The 20,326-nt window shown below is 38.3% G+C and overlaps 1 protein-coding gene across 1 annotated transcript in view; it reads left to right on the forward strand.

Moving 5' to 3' along the window:
- slc5a3b (solute carrier family 5 member 3b) overlaps positions 1-20,326 on the forward strand; it is a 49,274-nt gene that overhangs the window by 21,094 nt on the left and 7,854 nt on the right. The gene's annotated exons all lie outside the window — the stretch shown is intronic.

Below are 20,326 nucleotides of genomic sequence, written 5' to 3' on the forward strand. Positions count from 1 at the left end.
AACCTAATACCCTTCAGATGACGATGATGATGTTCTGTGAAGACGGCAGGATTTAAAATTTCTGAACAAGTTAATACATAATTGTCATTTCGGCATCAGGCCAAAGCACGCCTCAGATGTAAGCAGGTCAGTGTGCCGTTTGGCATGAAACTCCATGCCTTCTGTTACTTCTTGAATGCAGTTCATTTTTGAGAAAAAAACGGTATTGCATTAGCATAACATGACCTCCTGAACAAGCATGTTCCGCAATTTACTCTATTCTGAAGTGTTAGAGCAGTGTGAGGCGAATTGACCTTTAGCAAGAAAGAATTATTACTTATTCGATTTTGTAACTTGTACAGGTACATTTAAAAGCAAACTCCCAGGAATTCCCATCCCATTGCTGCATTTATAGTGGATGCTGATGGTTTTGCAGGTGCTGGGGGCTTGAAGGAGAACACACACCTGAGTGCATTGTAACGCCTCTGGGATCTGCCGAGTCAGCATCTCCTGCCAGTTTGGTATCTAATACCAAAGTTTCAGAGTCAGAGAAAAAAAACAATATTAGGAGGTTACTTAAAGTTAAAATTTCATTTATATTTTTACAAAGGGTTACACAGATTTGACTGTCATAGAAAGGCAGAATGTTTTCTTAGTGGATCATCCGAGAATAGTAATTATTCTTAAGATTTCTCAGTTTAAGAGGATTAGTGAATAACATTATCTCAAATCATAGGTGCCCATACACTTGTTTACAGATAAACACAAATTAATTCCATATTTGTAAATTTATTGATTTGAAATTGGTGATACAGAAGTAGCCTCATGAACTACTATCAGAACAAACTATTTAAATATGAAAGGCTTAATGCAGGATCGTACTGTAAGTACTTTATAATGTGCTTTTCACAGCATGGGATATTCCACTACATTAGGTGTAGTTAACTTCATACTATGAATTTATAACTCTGCAAAAACCCAGATTTGCTTAACCGTTGATACATTTTGTAATTAATCAGGCTATATGGTGCTTATGCAAGCACAGCCTACTCAGATTTTTAGAGACCAAAAGAAATGACAAAGACCTGTTTGCTAACTGAATTAGAAGGTCTCGTGACATTTTATTTAACCGTTGTTGCATTATGGCTTCATAATCTCTTCATAACTGCTACTACATGTACAGCAGTTCACATAATATCTTAACCAACCCAAAGCTGCCAACAGTCACTATTGTGTGGGGATGATAAAAAGTTAAACAGCTGTTTCATCATTCCACAGTCTTTACAGTTCTAAATTATCTGTATATTTAAAATATGGTGGTAATCCTTTGAGGGGAATTGCTGAACTGAAAACCTCTCCTGCTCTAAAGACAAGCTAACCTCTGTAAAGAGAACCTTGGTGGTCTCATGGTCTAAAAGCACAGTGGCAAATGCTCAGTGCTTCCTACATGAGACTGGAACCCTTGTAAGACAGTTTGCTGAGGAACTGGACCCAAGAAATAATGGAACTGGTGGATCAGAGTCTAGGTGGAAGGTGAGTAGAATGACAAATTTCCAAAATATTGTTCTGTTTCAGTACAAACACCCCCTTTTGCCAAAAGTGTAATTAAGGCCTCCAAAGACTCTGAAAGTCTGAAGATGTGCATAGTTGCATGACATTCAACTTGCGTTTCATTGAAGTATTTGTGTGATGAAAAATCAAAAGATGCCCATTCTAATACTGTATCTGTATCAGTATCTAATACTGTATCTCCATTATGCTCCATTAGCAACTGATAGAAGTGCAGCTCCCCATTGCAAGCAATATTTACAGTATTCAAACATACTGTACCTGTATCGTGATCCAAAGTTACAACCCTGTGGCTTACATTCAGAAGGTATTTCTAATTTATATAGATGTACAGAGAAGTCAACAATTATTTGAACAAGACGAGCAAATACAGCTGCTTTGTAAACGCTACATGAATAATTTACACAAGACACAAAACACTTTGTGCTATTTTGTTTCCTATTTTAGGCCCTCTTTCCATTGGCTTGAATACATACTAGTCCACTCAAGCCATACTGTAGATATATACTGTGGCCACTGTGTTATCTTTAATTTGATATTAAACATGATCACTGTAAAAACAGCCCCAGAAATTTCCTGATACTAAAGAAACTATAAAAGATTACAAATGAGAGGAAGCCATTTGGCCAGCCTATCGAGCCTGTTTGGTGGCTGGTAGATAATTGGACTGAGGATCTTGAGTTTTACAATTACTGTTAGATACAGTATAGTGAGTGGAAAAACAAAAACACACTATATTAAATATTACCCTTTCACACACATACTGCAACAGCAATGCATCTCTTCCATTTGCAGATTATATAAATACATATAATCTGATAACAGGATTCATAAGGATCAGTACTTTTCACTTATCAGTGATACAGGCATTGGAATAGACCTAAAGTGTTACCACTGTCTGTCCCTTTTCTGTCCCTTATAATGCCTACCATATGTACTGTAAATATCCTACCTACTAAGTGTCTAGAGGGATGTACAGTAAGTGTCAGTAGGAAAATAAATGCTGGCATATTATTATGGTATATATTATGTCAGGTGAGATGAGTGTGAAGCATAATCCTTTTTTTTTAGAGGTATATATTCACAAAGTACGGAGTAAACTACAGAGGACTGAGTGGCAAAAGCATTACTGGCCATCATGAGATTCTATGGCTTAGAATCATGAAATGTCTGTTTCCATATACGGTAAGCCTTAAAACAAGGAAAGACATTTAACCTAAGAGGCCACAGCATAAACAACCCATTCTGTGGTTTCAATCCTTACTGATTCATGCAGGAAACCTACTGGACCCCATCAAAAACCTCTTAAAGTCTTGCGACAGATCTTTCCAGTGAAAGATAGGAAGCTGGAGAAATCTTACCCCGTAAAACCCGAAGGCTTTTTTAACATATCTGTCAGGTCCAATAGGTCCAACTATTGATTTATTTGCAATAAAAGGCAGACTATACAATACATGCACTGATCATTTTATCATACAGTATGAATAAAAATGTTTAACAATGTTTTATTCTAACATTCCAACCACTTACTTCCCTAAATATAACCTTGATCGTCTGACCCATGAGTGTGTCTACTGATTATCATAAGTACAGTAATCCAATCACACACAATAAGTATGGATAGGTAACTTAAACACAGACTAACTCAGTCATGCAAAGGAACAAGTAATAGGTTTATTCCATGCTGAAAAGAGAAGAAAGAAAACACAACATTTCAGCCGTGGAGCCTTCTTCAGGCATGTCAGAAGAAGGCTCCACGGCCGAAACGTTGTGATTTCTATCTTCTCTTTTCAGCATGGAATAAACCTATTACTTGTTCCTTTGCAGCCTACGCATTTTGACGCAGCTACCCACCTCAACTAACTCAGTCATTATCAGTGTGGATTTGTACATTGAGAAAATATAACATAACTGATCAAGATTTTCTTTTCCCATTTTCTTGTCCCTGGCAAAATCATGATTTTTTTATGAGGAACCATTGACTTGATTTGGAAACACAGTATAAGAGCTTTAAATGTGGGATTCTGCTTTTACTGAAGAAGTCTCAGTCCCTCGGTTTATAGCCCATCATCTCACTGAATCAATGATGATTTTGCATCACTGAAAAACACAGGAATGCTAGCCTTCCAATGAGTTGTTTGCAAACATCTCTCCATAGTATGGCATTTTTTTATTCAGGAAAATGTGTTGTTGCATATCACATAAAATCTGTCCTGACCTTATAAGGGTACATCTGCCAAATGATTTGATATAAATGTGTTGATTATGGTTTGGTTCAGTAAAATTCACAAATGAATATTGTGAGGTCACCTCAAACAGCCTGATTTTCAAAGTTTAGGTAACACGTTCTTCAATTTTGTCAGGAAAATGCCTGGGATTTGTTATTTACTTATAACTACAAGGTGCTCTGTGTGTTTACTGTGTCAAAGTGATAGAGATCATTATCTTCCTGCCTTCAAGCCCACATGTTCACACTTAGTTTGACTAAGTGTTGCAGGTTGTCTCTTTGTTGTTGACTGATGTTACATAAGAACATAAGTGACAAATTAAAGCAGGCCATTCAGCCCATCTAGCCCATTTGGTAGTTAATTAATTACCCTGATTGATTGGGATGATCATCCATGGCTTTTTTCACACTTAAGAAGACCAGGTTCTTAGAACATCTTCCAGTTATTTTGGAGTTTACTTTAATTCAGTGCACACCGTTTGAAGTTCAGGCGAAATGGCCAAACACAGCTGTCAGTGCAGAAACCAGAATTAATTTCTATCATTGATCTAGATTCTGGTATAATCAGTAGACTCGTCAAGTTCACAGATGATATCAAAACAGGAGGATTAGAAGCATGGTGGGAGTTGCAAAGAACATTCAAAAAGATTTAGCTAGAATTCAAGACTGGGCAAAACATCTGGCAGATGATGTTTAATGCAGGCAAGTGCAGAGTGTTACATGGAGGAAACACTGAGCTTGAAGAGGCCACTTGTGAAAAATACTTTATATTTGTATTTTATATTGTTTATATTGACACACCGTTTACATCTTGTGGTGAGGCAATAAAAAAGCAACAAGAATATAAGGATATATAACCGTAAGTGCAGAAGTGAATTAAAGGGATGCTGTGTTAAATTATACAATGCACTAGCAGGACCATGTTTAGAACATCAAATAGGGAGATGTGTCAGCCTGGACTGTAAAAGAACAAGGGAAGGTGCTGAAAAGTAAAAAAAGAAGAAAGAACATATCTGCAGGTATGAGGGAGAAAGAGGAAGCGAGCAGGAATGAGAAGCAGAGGGGTGGGTAAGGAGGACAAAAAGAGCGGGTGAGGAGACAAAGGGCATCCAAATAAAGGGAGATCTGGAAGACAACGTCTAGGGGAAATATGTGAGGCTGAAGTCTGCATTTGAACGATTTCCACATGAGTGTGAGAGACTGAAAAAGAAATCAGTGATTTCTTGAGAGCTCGGGGAAGGTGTGATCCAAGTCCGTGGATAATTTTGTCTTTTGATGTCAGAAGTGTGAATGGAATCAGAAAGGGCAGTGCAATCGTGGCTGGGAAAGATGAAATGGAGTGTACCAGCTTGGAGAGATCTTTGATCCACATTGCTCTGACATGTTCCCTGAAACAGTCATCTTCTTCCTGTTTCACCAAAGTAAATGGCCCCGCTTTGTTAGGATAGGCTTCTTTACACAAAGAGTTGTGGGAGTCAGGAACAATCTACAAAGCCACAGTTGTGAAGATTCTTTTTAAGAAATAGTGGAACGAGATCCTGGCATCAATTAGATACTAACAGCCAAACAAGCCTACAATCTACAGTAAATGTGCCAAAAAGGCTCATCTCATTTGTAACCTTTCCTGTATTCTTATCTTTATTTCAGAGATTATTCTAAAGACCCATAAGAATAACTGCCTGCCTGATTAGGCTCAGGCTCACTGCAGCCCTGTATTGGGTTAAGAGGTTATTGAAGGTGAATGGTTGTGCAAGAACAATTGCTGCTAGCAAGTGGCTGCCTGGAGTGATCTGGAAAAAAATGATACTTCAAACCTGAAGAAAATCAAACTTGAAGCTATGATCATTGTTCTTACATAAAGCACAGAATGAATGTGCCACTAATATCTTTGCTTCTGTTTGCCTAATTGTTCATGCTGCAATGCAGTGCCCTGTGATGAATAATTCATCCGAGCTACCCCAGGCTATGTTTCACTTGATTTTAAAAATTAACAAGAGGGCAATTGTGGCTATTTGCCGGGCATACTGTGAACACAAACAAGGGAACTGAAGAGCAGGTATTCAATTCACATAGAATGCCAGCAGTGTGATCAACATGTTTATGAGTTTAGTGCTTCTACAGGGTTGGCCATATATTTTCTGCAAGATGAGGAATGAATTGAAATTCCTTAAAGTGAACATTTCCACCTACTATTGTCTGTATATCCATCTATCCATACATTTTCCAACCACTTTATTCAATACATGGTTGCAGGGAAGCTGGAGCCTATCCTGTTAATCAGCAGGCGAGAACACATCCTGGATAGGAAGCCAGGCAGACACAAACTCACACTCACCAATTTTTCCCAACGCCAGTTAACCCACCAGTATGTCTTTGGACTGCTGGAGGAAACCAGAACACCCACAGAAAACCCATTCAAACACAGGGACAACATACAAACTCCACGCAGATAGCGCCAGGAATTAAACACGTTGCCCCAGCACTCTGACTAAGTGCAAGGCTAACCACTGTGCCACTGTGGCTCCCCCTTCTCTGTACATAGAGCAACTTATTCAGTAAGTTAGTGCTACGCTTAAACAACCTGAGCAACTCGGTGTCACTGAGTAATTCCTTAGCAAAAATCAGAAAAACTAAAATTAGAGAGACTGAACATTGTACAAATCAGAAAAAGGATGGCAGATATAGAACTCGGAGAAAACTACAGGCATACTAGTATGCATATTAAGGTTTAATACTGATTTAAGATAAGGAGTTAAGTTTTATTGGACCCTGTGCAATTTGCAGAAAACCCCAGTTTTTGTGCTAGAAAGAGGTACTGACAGTAATGCAGGCAGTAACTGTTTCTAGCACCACAACGTATTTTACTAGCAGCAGAGCAGATGTGCATCTTCAATAAAGAAGAGTGATGCAGTTCCAGAGAAAGCAGAAAAGAACAGCTGTACAGCACCAAGGAGCACCAGCACGTCAGTGAAGCAGAGTGAATTCTGACGTTAACAAGAAGATCCTTCCATACTTCTGCAGCAAAACAATGACCCAAAACATATGGTCAGTGTCACCAAGGCGTTCATCAAGAGAAAAATATAGAAAAACGTCACTGGCCAAGTTCATCTTTAGGTTCAAATTCAATTGCCCACCCGTTTTACATGAGGAAAAAAAAAAGAAATCAGAATCACCAAGAACAGACAAGAACTCCAAGTGTCATTGCAAAAGATCACACAAAGAGTTTGTTGAGCTCAATCGGCCACAGACATCATGGGTTATTGCATCTAAGGAATATGCAACAAAATACTGACTTTAACACATTAAAATGTACTGAATGAGAATGTGACCCAGTACTCATGGTCGCGTCAAATTACTGGTGGAACATGAAATATGTTTTTTGTTCTAACATAGTCAAATGTATCTATGGAATTTGCACAACATAATATGCTCATGTATTTATGATCATATACAAATTGTTTGACTGTGAAGCTAAAATAACACTATAGCTTTTAATTAACTTTGTTGTCCCAGTATTTGTTGAGGGCACTGTATTTAGGTTTACGTACTGTATTCTGGCAGACAGTAGTATTTGTTCCAAATTCAGCCAAGACCTTGTGAAAACAGAAAGGGGCCGCACAAGTTTCCTGGAAAACATTCAAATCATTGTCCTAGGTTTTCACACAGCAGTTGAAAACATGTTCCTGTTGATAATAGTTCTGACAATAAATCGCACGGTAACTTCCCTCATGGGACTGGTTATAAACTGCCTAGGGGAAAAACTGAATGGATTGGTGCAAACCTGCCTGAAGAATGAGTTGACATTCAGGAGGTGTTATTCAGGAGATCACTCGGAAAACACCTACAGGTCACTGAGGTTCGTCTTGACTAGGCCTCTAGCAGGCCCTCCAGTGAAATATTGAGTAGATAGTAAATTACATTTTGATACCCTGAGTAGGACCATAAGGAATGTATGGCCCATTATCTACTGCAGTGTTACTTGTCTATACAGACTTCTGAGATTAATGAAAAGGTCATTGGCAACACTTTCTAACAGCCAAAAGTCCTTCAGATAATATAAGATGCATGTTTCCAAATGGCCCTCATGCTAAAGCAAAGTGCCTTTCTCAAGGGTACAGCACAGGAGAGTTTGCAAGTGAATTTATCCATTTTGCCAACTGAGCTCGTTTGATATCCCCTCAGCAACAAGATCTCACTCAGGATCTGAACCTGCATTCGTCCTGTCAGAAGTCCAGAGTTTTAGCCAGTATATTTTACTGGCAACAGCATACCAGTCTTTCAATTTGGCCTTTATATGTAAGAGGGACATTCAAGCTTTTTATCTGTGATCTGCAGACTCATTGCCCTTTAACAAATGCTAAATCCAAGCACCTCCTCTACTGGAAAACTATTGAGTGCTTCACATACTCTAGAGGTGAATAAACTGAGGCCAGATGTCAGTACAGCACCGAATCAGTGTTGCTCTGATGAATACGAGCTTGAAATATTAACTCTTCATCTCTGAACAGGGACAAACATACAGTGCATAATGTTGCTGCAATGCTGAGAGTGGTGTGCTTCTTGTTATCTACAAATGTTATCATGTGCTTGCCTAACACAGGAAACTGTTAGAACTAAGAGCAGAGAATAGAAAAGTTGCTCAGAACATAAGACTGGAAATAATATAGAATCTTAGGCTCCAGCTCCCCCTGTGACCCTAAATTGGATGAGATGGTTAGAAAATGTAGGATAATCTAGAATCTCATAATATAAAAGGGCTCACCTGAGCCTATTATGACAATGTAATGAGTTTAGTGCACGGGGGTCCTGGGATCTATTCCTGGGGTGCTATCTATGTGGAGTTTGTATGTTCTCCCTGTGTATGCATGGGATTTCTCCAGGTGCTCTAGTTTCCTCCCACAGCCCAAAAATGTACTGGTAGGTTAACTGGCTTCTGGGAATATTGACCCTGGTGAGTGTGTGTGTGTGTGTGTGTGTGTGTGTGTGTGTGTGTGTGTGTGTGTGTGTGTGTGTGTGTGTGTGTGTGTGTGTGTGTCCTGTGATGGACTGGTATCCTATCCAGGGTGTATCCTACCTCATGCTTGTTGCTTGTGAGGAAAGGCTGTGGGGGAGCCAGAATTGGAAGAAGTGGTTTGAAATGGATGAACGGAAGTTGGAAAAAATCTATTTCCAGAATCCCTTCTGCATTGGGTAGGATTGCCCTTTTCGGTACTGTTTAGCATGTTGCATGTCTGCACTCAGCCACTGACAGTGCAGGCTTCTGCAGAGGAGAGCAACCTTATAGTCCATCAGTGAGAAATGTGGTGAGAAGTTTTCTGTTAGCATTTACATGTACAGTAAACAAATCGTATGAAACAAAAGCCTAGAACTGTGTACTTTACAAAGGAAACAGGGGATGTTAAAATGGTTAAAACACACAGGAACCTTCATCTTATTCTATGGTCATCACACTGGACATTGGATTGGACATTTGTTCTGAAAGCTGTCTCACTCATTTATTTAAAGAGAAGGAAATATTCAAGCTGGATTAGGTTTAATGTAATTGATTTAATCACATCTGTGTACTTTCTCTTTCATGCACATATGAATGAAATTGTTTTAAAGCCAGACATCATATTTCTGTGTGAATTTGGCATATGGCTCATGAGTGACTAATTCGAATCCTATGTTTGTTCAACATTATTCTTGCTATAGCAGGCACTACAGTGGAATCCAGATAATGGAATCAAGCACATGGCTTCATTCATATCCAGTTTCTGTGATTGAAACTGCATGATACTTCCAACAGCAACAGATACCAAATCCAAATGCCTACATATAAATGCAATTAAGAAACTAAGAATCAAATGTTCTGTGGGGCTCAATTTACCAAGAGTCTTACATTCTTAAAGCTTTCCTTGCCTGGAAGGATTTTTCTCAAAAGAGATTTTTGTTAGGAGAGCTATTTGGCATTGTAGCCCTGGGAAATAAGCAATCTCTAATCTTATTTAAGCATTGTCTAATGCTTAAAATGTTTTTTTTTCTCTCACACTCCATGCAATGAAAATCATGTTTTTAAGACTACAGTTTCTTCTAAAATTCCACTTTCTAAAAGTTGTCTCTTCTTTCAAGCTTTTTCTTTCCTAAACCACCTGGGTGATGCACGGCAGTTATTATGCCTCAGTGGCGCCCCCACACAGCAGATCAGGTGGACGGGTGAGAAATTGAATTAACGGAAATTAGTTCCCATCTGTAAATAAAGGGAGGACCTTAGGGGGGCCAGATTGTGCCAATCCAGCGTGGCATTTGTCCAGGATACCAGGATTATCACTCTATTCTTTCAAAACTGCCCAGGTTTTTTAATGACCAAGCAGTCAGGATCTCAACTTAATGACTCCGTCTGAATGATGGTACCTTCCACAGCACAGTGTCCCCATACACCAGACTAGGGTGTTGGCTTAAAAAGTCTGGACCAAAGGTAAGAATGTTTGTCCTCTAATGTCACCCCTGCTATTCTTAGAGGTTTCCCATTCCAGTATTGACCAGGTCTGGCTGAGATGTGGCTACCAGGTGGCAATGCTGCTACCATATAAAATAAGGTGCCTGGCATTCATAATGTTTGTATTGTTCTCACAGCCTGAATTATGTCTTTCTTTTACATAAGTAATGAATGGCAATGCTGTCGACTGCCTTCTTTTGAAAATAATCTCAATATCTAAGCTTCATAAAGTGGTATTAAAAGAATAAAAACCTTGCTAAAATTAAAAATGAACCTAATTTCAACCCAAAATTGAATTTTGTTTTTCAGTTCAGGTCCTAGAATGAATTACAGTAATGGGCAGAATGGTGTCATTGCTCTTTAACTCATTGTTAATATAGGAAATGTTCACAATGTACACCTAGTGCTCTGTAAGGTGCACCGTCAATGCAAAGTTTTCAACATGAAGAGCTAAGTAAAAGGAGGTTCAAGCAGGGAGCTTTGTCAACATATATAGGCTGCAAAGAAACAGGTAAAGATTCATTCCATGCTGAAAGGTAAAGATAAGAAACACAACATTTCAGCTGTGGAACCTTAAAAGGAGGCCAATATGCTGATATTGTTTTGTATCTTGTTGTGTGCTGGACGGTGTATTAGTTTTATCAATGTGGGTTATAATATTGACATGGACCTCTCTGTACCAACGGACTAATACAGGCAAGTAGCCAGAATTAAACAAAGGACATACAGATGGCTCAGGCCGGCCACCTGCTGAGTGGTTTACAGGCAGCCTGTGATGTGGAGTGAGCAAGTGCTTTGAGTGAATGTATGAGTAAAGGGATTGTCGTCTGCCTCCTACAGAGCAGTACTAATACAGTGATACTAATACAGTGAGTTGTATTAATTTATGAATGGTATAAAACTCATTTTATTAGGTTTTGTAATTTATTTATGGTATAATTGGAGCAGTACTTTCTTTATGGGCACCGCAACTCCTCCAGTACAGTACAGTATTCCCAAGGAACCAAAAGCGTTTAGGAGCTACAATATATCACTTGTGCCTGTTCTATTGTGCTGTTACATTGACATAGAAGTTTTCATAAGAACTAGAAATATTCCAAATGAACAGGTTCTAAAGTAAAAACATACATTATTAAAACATTCCTTGTAAAGTATTAAGTAAAAAAACAAAATTATCCTATCTGACTTTAGATCAGAGATTTGGCCATCTCTAATATTTGTATTCAGTAGTTTGGTAAAATTCTAATAATGATTAAATGAGCCAATGAATATGAAGACATAGAGTACTGAGTACTTCTTCTTTAACTCACCTGGCTGAGGAACTCGCAGCACAGGCCAAAGAAGAAAGCTGTCACACCCCTTAGTTAGGAGGAATGAACTTGGGAGGCAGCTGCAAAGGTGAAGCTGGGCTTTGAGTCAACAAAAGCATGAAGTGAATGTACCTGTAGGGTGAAAGACAGGAATCTTGAAAAAAAATAAGAGATACTATGTAAGCCTCTATTATTAGTGTTTGCAATGTGGGCGAGCTGGTTCATGAAAAAAAGGACATAGTTTCGAGACAATTTATTTGAATGCAGTCTTGGGAACCTAGAGAGAAAAATTCCTTGAGGCTCTTAAAGGATTTTCAATTTTTACCTCAAAAGCATCAACATACTTCTGCACAACTTGAAAATTGTTTGTTGGGAGATAACGTGACTTGTTCAGTATTGACTATTAAACAAATAACAAAAAAGCACAAAAGATCAGGTCCATAAGAATAAATGATAATGAACACTAACAGTGTTTCTAGTTGCTTGTGTAATTTCCTCGTTTTTCATATTGTGAAATACTGTTTCGTAGAATTGCAGTCATAAAAAAGACACATTAAATGCTTCAAGGAAAGAGCTGTAGACGTAAAGAGATTGTAGCAAATGGTGTTGTTTTCACATTCAGCCAACTGAATGCAACCAGTTCCTCTTTTCAACACTGACATTTTGCTTCTATTGAAATGTATTCTGTTCTGCTGACATCTATTCAGCTTCAGTTATTTTGCACTTTCTAAAGAACATGATCCTTGTGTGAATATTGTGAATATCACTGTCTGGCTGATCTCTGTACCCCCGATCAAGACTGAAAGGCTGATCTGCAGGATCGAGAGATGAACAGTGTTTCAGGCTGGGAAGTCATTGCAGGCCCTTGAGATTTCAAAAATCCCAAACTATTTGTTTGTGGCCAGTCTGTGTGGCTTGAGGGTTGGCATTCTTGTGAAACTGACAGACGCAGCTCATCTAAACTTCACGATCCAGTGAGCCACCCCTTTCCACATGGGAGAAGTAAGCCTATGGCAGCTCGTAGGAGTCAAGACCTAATCCAAATGGTCCAATTTTCAGAAGAAACCCTTCACTGCAGCCCACAAATCCCAGCAGCAGACGTTCATTTGAACCTCCTGACCTTCAGCACACAGCACAGCCCACATTAACAAAAACAAGCCCAACAGATTGTCATTATTCCCCAACATGGCCTGCATTGAACTCATCGTGGCCTTGCGGTTAGCTATTTTAAGTAAGCAAGACATCTTCATACTTGTTTACTGATATCCATTTATTTCCAATGAAGTGTGCTGCAGGCATTACTCTTCTTCAGAGACAGGTATGTGATAGACAGATGCAGTAAAGCTGTTAAATAACAGTGGCGGATCAATCAGGCAAGTGTCAGGACTAGGGGACACACGACTGTCTTCCCTTCTGCTGTTTGGAGAGGGTTGTGAGAGAGAGCAGGGCTGGATTTTGGTGTCCGTAAGCCCTAGGAACTTTCACTCCGAAATATACAAAAAGAGGGGTAAACGCCAATTGAATCACGTCAATTGACATGATGCACTTTAAACTATTCTAATGCTAAACCACGTGATTGATGGAGCGAGTTGAGTGACCATCAATTCGATACTAGTTTCTAGAACAGCCGCTAGATAGCGTATGATTATTGATTTGGAGCACCTAGAATCGATCACAAGCATGTTGTTTCAGCTCATTTTTCGTTAGTCACTAGTGTTTTCCTCTTTCTTAGGCCCTAAAAATTTTGTAGGCCCTAGCCACTATGCCTTCAGTGCCTAATGGGAAATCCGGCCCAGGGAGAGAGGTGTATACTGGACAAAAACTCTGCAGTGCTTCAGAAAATAACAGACACATTGCTTAAACAGTTTTAGCAGTGCTGCAGCTTTCAATGCTTCACTCTTTAAATTTAATGCTCTACACTTAGATGTTTAAGGCATTTTCTAGATAGCAGTGTATTTCTCAGTGAGAAAAGTCAGTGTACTGGATCCAGGCTCAGCAATGGAGTTGGTCCTAACACAAGGAAGAGGTGTTAGCAGGGAGCGCTCACGTTGTCTGTGGGTCCTAATGCTCCAGTAAAGTGATGGGGACACTCTGCTGTAAAAAGACACTGTCCTTTGGAAGAGATGAACAGCCAAGGTCCTGACTCTGTGGTCATTTAAAATCCCAGGGCATTTCCTTAAAAGAATAGGGCTGTTACCCTGATGTCCTGGCCAAATTTCCACCCTGGCCTTTACCATTCATGTCCCTTAATAATCCCCATCTATGAATTGGCTTCAATATTCTGTTCTCCTCCTCATTGATAGCTGTGTGTGGTGAGCATACTGGCACACTTTGGCTGTCACTGCAACATCCAGGTGGGGGCTACACGGGGAGTTCCCATTATCTGTGAAGTGCTTTGAGTGGAGTGTCCAGAAACGCACTTTATAAGTATAAAGAATTTTCTTCATTATTTTAGAAAAAATTCATTCATTTTAGAAAAAATGGATCGTCTAAGACAGATGTATGCTTTGGCATTATGCACTTTCAGTAAGTGGACTGAATATGAAGAGGAAAAAGGCTGTTAAAGTATAAGAACCTTCAGCCAGGATTCTTTTGAATTTTTTGAGAATATGTACGCAAATGTAATATGTATAACCCTCATTGATTATTATTCCAAAAGACACAGCAGACTCAATTGTTTCCAAGCCTTTGTCAAAGTGCATGTTACAGCATATATATACAGTATATTATTTTGGTGCTGTGGTTTGGATTGGGATAAGGGGTCGGGTATCATTTGTCTGTTATGTCAATAGGAAGAATGATCATGAAGGGTTATGACTTGTTATAACAAGTTATGTGGCTTCTAAGAAGGTATTATGAAAATATTATACAGGCTACATAACGCTTAATTTAAAGAAAGTATGATCAAACTTTAAGACAAATTGTAAATTGTGCTCTCAAAACACTTCAATTGTTGAACTTGCAGGTCCAAATAAATAAAAAGTATTTCCCTGAAAAAACAATCCTCCTTGATGTACATTTTCTGTGTAGTTTTGAGCATTTCTAAATTCTCTTACTGTTATCTCAATGAGTCAAGTTATTAAACCTTAATACACTGTACATCAATAGTGCATGTGTATTAAATAATACACTGCAAGAAGAACTAAATGTACGGCAGTGTCTATTATCTCCTTTATTATACCCTTCAGTGTGTATTTTCCATGAGAACTGTATCCAGTGTCATGTTTTTCCACATTCTGGCAGCTGGTGGATCCCTTTCCTTCTACAACACAATTATAGTATTACAGTATGAATTAACTGGCTGCCCACTTCTTGTGTCTCGATGCTGGTCAAAGTGAGGTTTTGTGTGAGACAAAGCTGGACGCTGGCTTTAAGAAATGCTTAAAGACTAGGCCGGATCTGTATTTAAGATTTTTTTTCCGTAGAGCCACAACATTTGGAAAAGCAATTTTAACAAATCTGAGCAAAATAAAAAGGCATCCAAATATTTTTGTGGGTTTGTTTTACTGGTTATAGTATTAAATGGTTAATCATTTTAAACATTTTTGTAAGGTTGATTCTTGTTTCCAGAGATTTCTCCATTGTGTGCTCACTATGCATTGCTTAGATATCCAGTGTTCACAGCCCTACTTGTAGAATGTTGGGAACCAAAGTACTGTCCATAGACAGGGTTGCTAAGCAACCAGAAGCACCTGACCTTATAATGTGATCAAAAGGCACAGCATCCAATCTGTAGAGTGAGATTTTATATTCTATGTTTTGTCAATTATTGAAAGTGCATAAATAAGTCACAAAAACCATGCACCTCCAATTAAATCTCTTGTCTGTTTGTGTTTCAGAAGATCACTTCAGTCTGCAACAGGAGACAAGTTGTTATAAGTAAACAGAAAAATAGTGAATTGATGTTGGCTACAATTATAAATTGAATTACTTAAAAAGGGAATGAAAATTGTTCTTTCTTAAAAAGTCACTATCCAACTCTACTAGGTCAGTATTAAATTACTAATTTCGTAAAAAATTAGAACAACTTTCTTATGATCATTTCACCAGGTACAGTAGCTTGTTAATTATTTTTAGTGTTTATCTGGGACCAAATTCTAATTAAACATCTGCACATTCAGCCAGAGCTCTCTTGATTGAACAGCTCACTTGTTAAATTCATCAATAATGATTTACAGGTGTAAACAATCTTTAGAAGCATGATGTGACTTATAAGACTCACTGGACTGGTGAGCTCTAGGACCTAAAGTAGGGCTCTCAAACTCAATTTCTGAGAGGCCTCTGGTTTTTGAATCAACCCGAATAATCAATTAAACCATAAACCGTGTTTTATAAATTATACATACTGTATATAGTCTATAGCACATAAGAGGCTAACTTTATTAAAAGTACAGTTACCTGTAAAATTACCTCAGAGCCAGGATAGAGGTATTTAAATTATTTTGCTAATTAAATAATTAGACCAACTATGTAACTGAGAATGTGAGAATTTTAATAAGATACACACCTTAACATCTCCATGTTATTCCTCAGTTGTAAAATACAAAATTAAATTTGTCTGGATGTTTTGTACTTGGATGGGTCTGGCCAAGGAGATACACTGTACAATGACAAAGCAGTAAAGTGATGTGACTCTCAAATAATTCATACAACAGTTTCAAGGCCATGTAATTTAAGCAGTAGTGCAGTTCTGAATAAGGCCAAAGGGCAATGAAGATCAGGAGGACGTGACATAATCCAAATCCAGAGGCTCAGACAAGGTCACTTCAGAAATATACCAAAAACCAATTTGCCTTCATGTCCACCTGCACTATCCAGAAAAAATTATCTGTCCAGCAGGCATTTGGAAAACTACCAGTTCCCAAATTCAGTGCTTCCAAAAGGAAAAGGCAAAACAGGGATGTGAGGTATGTTTGACAAACATGTCAAACATGTTATACAGCTTTGGCACTCAATGTTGGCGGAAAATAAGTAGCATTTACTTAGCAAATTGAAAATGACTGCAATACTTTGTTGAATGTTTCAAAACATAAAGGCTTCCTTGTTTGCTTTTCAACACAAAGCACTGTCAAAAAACCCCATGGTATTTGTTATCTGGCTTTGAGGCCATCAAAACTGTAGTATGCAAATAATCCAAGAATTGGTTTTTCAGAAAAAGACAGGCTGCATTTCCTTGGGAGTAGAAAGGTGTGTCATAAAACAAGGGCAAATGTTTGCTGTGAGATGGCCCAGAACTGTTGCAGTCTACAGCTGTCACCCACATCCTGTTTGCTGTGTGCTCTTTTTCCCTGTGTGGTCCTTCAAAACCATTCATGGCAACGACAGGACGGAGCTCAGTACAGGTTACACGAAGAGGAAATTATTCATCTGGAGCTAAAATTAACTCTGTTTCTTAGAATGAACAGCAACTGTGACTTTTGTACGCAGAATTGTTTTTTAGCTCCGATTGAGAGGCATTCCTAATTAAAGTAGCACATTGCATACATCGACGTGAGATTTTTATATTAAAATATAACAATGATAACAGCAATGAAAATGTCAGTGATGTAAAAGGTTACAGGTAGTAGATACTGTAGAATGTATTTCACTAATATTTATAGGTATTAATGTGGGAGCTTCCTGATCATAGCACTAATACAGTATATGTTTGATCAATGGTACTTGTTTGATCACATGTGGGATGGATTACATCAGCCAGGATGAGATGGTGAGAAAGAAAAATGGAAAATATGAAGGGGGTGAGAAATCTCTTGCTCAGACAATTAACTTTCCAGCTACAGATTCAGTAGTTGAAAGACTGAAATGAAATCGAGGACCCAAGGAGCTTCATTTTAGGTAATCCTATCCAAAAATCTATGGCCATTTAATTTAGGAAGTCTTTTTTACCATTCATATCCTTACAAACTATGAAGTTTCATACTTAATGTTATAAATCAACAATGCATGCCTATGTATGTCTTCAAGGTGAGAATTAAACAGAGTAAAGCATACAGTGAATGAGAGTATGAGAATATGGCCCTGTATAACAGCTAACTAGCTAACTAGCTTCTTATTAGTTAGGCAGACTTATAGCTTCACATGTTTCCTGGACCAAAGGGTTCCACTCTGGAGACCTATTTGTGCCAGGATTCAAAGCTTTGCATATCTCCAGATCAAGATGATTTTTATGCTCTTTAAAGGTGTCTTTGAAATAAAAGCAGGTCAAGAGCATACACATGCTGTAAGTGGGATGTTTGAAAGTATACCTCTTCTTGAATCTAACAATGTAGAAGTCAAAAATTATTTAAAAGAAATATCTTAATTCAGTATAAACACAGCTTCTGAGTTACAAAGCTTAGAAGGATGTGAACAATGAAATGAACAATTAGAGGATTATGACTTATGCTGTTGTAGAAATATTCTCCTATACAGTATAGCACCACAAGAACATAAACAAAGTTTACAAATGGGATGAGGCCAGTCGGCTTGTTAGGTTGTGAGTAGCTAATTTGTCCAAAGATCTCATCCAGCTGTTTCTTGAAGGAAGCCAGGGTATCGGCTTCGGCAGCATAGCTGGATAGCTTCTTGCGAACTTGTTCCAGGAGAAATTAGATGCATTGTTAAGGGAACGTCCTACACTGACAGACTAAAAGTATACTATATTGTTTTACTCTCAAAAAGCGAACATTAAGAGGGGACCAGATGAGTATTCAGTATCCTTAAGAACACTGATAAAGTCAACTAAGCCAAATTCTTCACTGAACACTGTGAACACTGAAATACAAACCAGAGGGCACAGATGTAATCTACTGTATGTGGAAGTGTATTTAAAACTGAGAACAGGAAGCAATTCTCTTCCCAAAAGTCTGTGAGAGTCTGGAACAAGTTTCTGTCATGAAACAGGTTGTTGAGATCCTGGAATCAATTAACTACTAACTACCAAATGGGCCAAATGGCCTCCTCTTTTTTGTTACTTCTGTTTGTCTATTTTTTAGTATTTGTGCACCTGGTGAGGTCTTATCTGTGAGCATTCATGTTAGCCTGAAGGTGGAGACTAGTGAATCAAGATTTTAAGATGATTCTTTCATGTTTCACACAGAACTTTTATTCCATTTGAAAAACCAAACAAGACATTCATGAAAATAAACTCACACGTGGTTAAAAAAGAAGGGTGATACTTTCTGACCATACTGTGACCATACAGTAGCTGCAGTACCACGCTGTATATCAATCAGGGCTCTTGTGCAGCTGTTACCTCCGCAGAATACACTTTTTTCTTCCTTACTCGCAGTTATGCTTTAGCATTTAAGATTTAATTCCCGTTACATACGTTTAGCCCAAATAGATCAAATCATTCTATAAAAGAGATAAGAGTTCACACAGCTTACTATTTCTAGAACTGGATATACTGTAGTTGATTTTAGAACTCAAACTCACACATAACACTTTTGTCATTGCAACTAGTAAAAGCAAGATACTTAAACACCAGTGCAAACACAAACACCAGCCTTAATGCAAACACCAAGATCAGAGGTGTGAGGGCATTGGACAACTTTCAGGAGCATGTTATGTGTTGCAGTATTTAAGAACACGTGCACTAGCATAACAAAAAGGTGTTGTTCTCTCAGATAAACACGTACATTGGAATTCTTAATTGTGCTGATCTCTCGAGACATACACACAGTGGAACAGACAAAACCACACAATGTAGACAACATGTTGTGGAAAAATAAATAAATATGTAGTTGTGAGACCAAATGAAAAATAAATGGTAGACTATGTGGAAAAAGTGCCTAGTGCAGTTGAGTAGTAAGGCACTGCAGTTAGCTGTTGGATGCATACTTCAGTGGGATAGAAGCTGTTCTTGAGTCTAGTGGTCCTTGCTTTAACAGTGCGGTACCGCTTGCCAGAGGGTGGAGGGGGAGAACAGTTTGTGGCTGGGATGGTTGGGATCCTGAATGATGGATTGGGTTTTATTGCAACAGCATCCCTCCAATTATGTAATCCAATCATTCAAAAATGCGAATAATCAAGAACAGCTTGGGTCTTATAAACGATAGGTGAATGTTAATGCACATGCAGCTGAATTAAAAGCAAGAAAGGAAACATAATATGTGCAACAATAGAAAATAAGAGGTTTCAGGTTGTTAGTGGCAAAAATTGTTGCAGTACGTTTCCTATTTACACAGGAAACTTAAATGGATATTATGCATTCAAATAAACATTTCAGTTCAAAATTCATCTTTCTAGGAAAACCAGAGCACATAATGCAGTGTAAGATAGAGGTGACCATGCTTTTAAAAATTAACTTTAAGCTTTAGGGTAATTACGCCTTTGTGTCCACCTGCCTTTTTCTTTTTGACATGAATCTTTACACATTGTTTGTTATCCTTACAATTTCAAATCGTAAGATTTGGGGCTCCCAAACTTAGGTTCCCAAAAATATGTGATCCTCATTTTGACTAATAAACCAACAGTAAATGTTCCTGAGCTTTTGTACCTATGGCAATGTTCCTTGTCACTTTTACCTTGCCTAACAGCATACTGAAAAGTGTATAGAGATCTAAACCGAGTCAAGTCAGACTTCTCCACCATTACAAAGTGACAGAGTATTAATAGTTAACAAGCAGCTATAAGACCTTGAGGACACTGCTGTTTGGTTACATGCCAATGCCAGTGACTCATTGCTTATACCTCACATGGTCTGCTGGCTTACCTAAACATGCCAGCGGAAAGATCTGACTTCAGTTAAAAAAAAGTAAAGAGATAAAAGCAAAAATATGA

This window comes from Lepisosteus platostomus, chromosome 2 (assembly GCF_059453375.1).
Source record: "Lepisosteus platostomus isolate fLepPlt1 chromosome 2, fLepPlt1.hap1, whole genome shotgun sequence".
NCBI classification, from domain to species: domain Eukaryota; kingdom Metazoa; phylum Chordata; class Actinopteri; order Semionotiformes; family Lepisosteidae; genus Lepisosteus; species Lepisosteus platostomus.